The sequence below is a fragment of the Prionailurus bengalensis genome, unplaced genomic scaffold, assembly GCF_016509475.1.
Source record: "Prionailurus bengalensis isolate Pbe53 unplaced genomic scaffold, Fcat_Pben_1.1_paternal_pri Un_scaffold_63, whole genome shotgun sequence".
NCBI classification, from domain to species: Eukaryota; Metazoa; Chordata; class Mammalia; order Carnivora; family Felidae; genus Prionailurus; species Prionailurus bengalensis.
The window spans coordinates 1,292-4,306 of NW_025091164.1; the positions used below are offsets into that span (position 1 = coordinate 1,292).

Here is a 3,015-nt window from a genome sequence, read left to right on the forward strand (position 1 = left end):
CCCTGACAGGAAACCTGCCTGTAACCTCCATCTGCACCTGCTCCTGGCAACACAAAGCCGAATTGTGCATAGTGTGCGCCTCCTGGTGGTGCTGATCCCCTCCTGCAGGGAGGTTTGCGTGCGGACTCCCAGCCAGGTCCTCTCACCCTGTCTCTTGCACAGTAATATGTGGCCGTGTCTTCGGCCCTCAGGTTCATCTGCAGATACAGCGTGTTCTTGGCGTTGTCTCTGGAGATGGTGAATCGGCCCTTCACGGAATCTGCGTAGTATGTGCCACTTCCATCAGTATTAATCCGTGAGACCCACTGCAGCCCCTTCCCTGGAGCCTGGCGGACCCAGTTCATGTCATAGCTACTGAAGGTGAATCCAGAGGCTACACCGATGAGTCTCAGGGACCCCCAGGCTTCACCAGGTCTCTCCCAGACTCCACCAGCTGCACGTCACACTGGACACCTGCAGACGCAAGACATCTTGGTCAGGAAACTGTCACACATCCACTGGTTCTCACTCATATCCACTCACATACTCAGTGTCTCTCGTTCACCATGAATTACCTTTTAAAAGAGCAACAAGCACAACCAAGCCAAGCATATACTCCATGATGAGATGTCTGTGTTCTGTCCTTATCACAGAATGGGAACACCTGGGACCCCTGGAGCTGGGGCTCCTCTCCCAGTTGCAAGGTTGGTGCTAGGCTGGTTTTATCAGCACAGAGAGGGCCCTATTTGCGTGTCCTCTTACATATATATCACACTGCAGACTTAGATTTGATTCTTTAAAAGTGAATGGCAGGTTTAGGGATGAACTTCTACATTAGTTTGTGTGGATGATGCTGTGACAATATGAATAATTCTAATCAGTGAGCACAGGTATATTTGCGGAACTTGTGCATTTTTACATGTCTTTCATCAACAAAGGTCATTTTCGCTCTACAATTATTTTACATACTTTATGAACTTTAATCCCAAGTACTTTATTCTGTGCCATTTTCAGTTGTATAATTTGTTATTTGTTTTGCATATATTTCCATGCTGGTGTGTAGAATCATACGTGGTTTATTTTTATTTATTTTCTTTGTTCATTGTGCTCATTGTGCATCCTGTACTTTTCCTCATTTTCAAAAACTGGTTCTAATATTTTTTGTGGTATCTCTAGGGTTTTGTTATGTTTAAGATCATGTCATCTGCAAACAAGTAATTTTCCTTCCTCCTTACTGATTTAAATGTCTTTTATTTCTTTTTATTGCCAAAGTTTGTGGGTACTTCTTCCAGTTGTAGGAGAAGAATGCCTTTCCCTTCTTTTCTTCTGGGCTTTCACCCAGTGGAAGGATTCAATTGACATAAGACTGATCTAAAGGGGAGAATAAATTTCATTTTGCAAGTGCCTGGGCTTCCTAATAATATGACACCCAGAGAATGAACAAAGCAGGTGGCACTTGTGACTTTCAGACAACAAAACATTGGATTTGGCAAGAGTCAAGGCAAAGGTGTGGTTTTTGGATATTTAATTAGTCAAGTAACTAGGTTTGTTTGCACAACCTTCTTGTCCCTGAGTTCCTTATTCTGGTGCTAAGGATGGTTCTCCCCTCCTGGTACAGGGAAGGGGAGTTTCCCAAGGGAGATTTATATCCTGCTGTCAAGGGACACAGGAGGGTCTGAGTGTCCTTGGACTGGCTGTTTCTCCCATGACTTTCATCCAAATAAGGACTGTGACACGATGATATGGTTTGAGGCAGCATAGTTATTCTTCACGTTATCATGTGGAATACTTCTATTGGGATGACCATCATTGCCTGGCTCCTGATGTGGCAGGAATGGTTTTAGTATGTTATGTTCAATATGCTGTCAGGTGTGGGCTTTCATAGTGGCCATGATCATGTGGAGGTAATTTCCTTCTCCTTTTTAATTCAGTTATTTTTAAATGATGAACATGTGTTTTTTGTTCATGAAAAAACTGTGTCTAATGATTTTATGAATAAATTAAGGATGGCTTTGATTCAATCATTCCCTCTGCTAATGGAGGACATCACATTTTTGTATTTGTGTATGTTGAAGGAAACTTGCATCTCAGGGATGCATCACACTGGATTATCATGTATGATCCTTTCAGTGTGCTGTTGAATTCAGTAGGCTCGGACTTAATCAAGGAATTTTGCATGTATGTGTATTTGAGACACTGGCCTGTAGTTTCCCTTCTTGTGGTGTGTTTCTCTGGCTTTGTTGTGAGAGTAAAGGTGTCCTCATAAAGTGCATCTGGGAGTGGTCTTTTTCATCAGCAATTTGTAATAGTTTGAGAAGTATTGGCATTAATTATTCTTTAAATATTGTAGAATTTTAATAACATCTTGTTTGATTTGGAGGGTGAAGGGTTTATATTAAGGATATCTTCTTACTAAGTTTTGTTTTGTTCCTTTTGTATTTTGCATGAAAGTGTCTTGGTGGATTAAATAATGCTAGAAAATGTGTAATTTGTTCTTGGTGATCTAATTGTTGACTTATAAATATCTAAGTTTTTCATTTATGATCCTTTTCATGTGTTTAGTTCAGTTATGTCTCCTTTTCAGTTTTGATTCCATTTGTTTGAATCTTACCTATTTGCCTAGGCTACCTATGTTTTTTTAAATTTCACTTATCTTTCCAAATTCAAATTTTAATGAAGTTGATTTGTTTTCTGTATTTGTGATAGTCTTTTTTTCTCTGCTGTATCTTTTTATGTTAATTTCATATTTATCTTTTTATCTCAATGAAAATACCAATGCCTTTTTTTAAAGGAATCTGAAAAATATACTAATTCATATGTAATCACAAAACACATGGAAGTAAAAAAAAAAAATCATGAAGAGGAGAGAACCTGGAAGGAGAACACTTCTTCCTTCTAAATATATTGCAGAGATACATTAACTCCAACAGTGTACTGCTGGCATGAAATGAGACATATAGACCAGTGGAGCTCATTACGGAGCCAAGATGTAGAATTGTGCAGATGCAGTCAGCAAATCCTCCATGAGATTTCCAA

At 39.7% G+C, this 3,015-nt stretch overlaps 1 long non-coding RNA gene across 1 annotated transcript; it reads right to left on the bottom strand.

Moving 5' to 3' along the window:
- Positions 1-273: 273 nt before the first annotated feature.
- On the bottom strand, positions 274-1,030 carry LOC122478446. Its single transcript, XR_006296000.1, has 2 exons — positions 555-1,030; positions 274-453 (listed from the first exon to the last, which is right to left on the bottom strand). It is a non-coding gene; the product is annotated as an uncharacterized LOC122478446 (long non-coding RNA).
- Between the last annotated feature and the right edge of the window lie 1,985 nt (positions 1,031-3,015).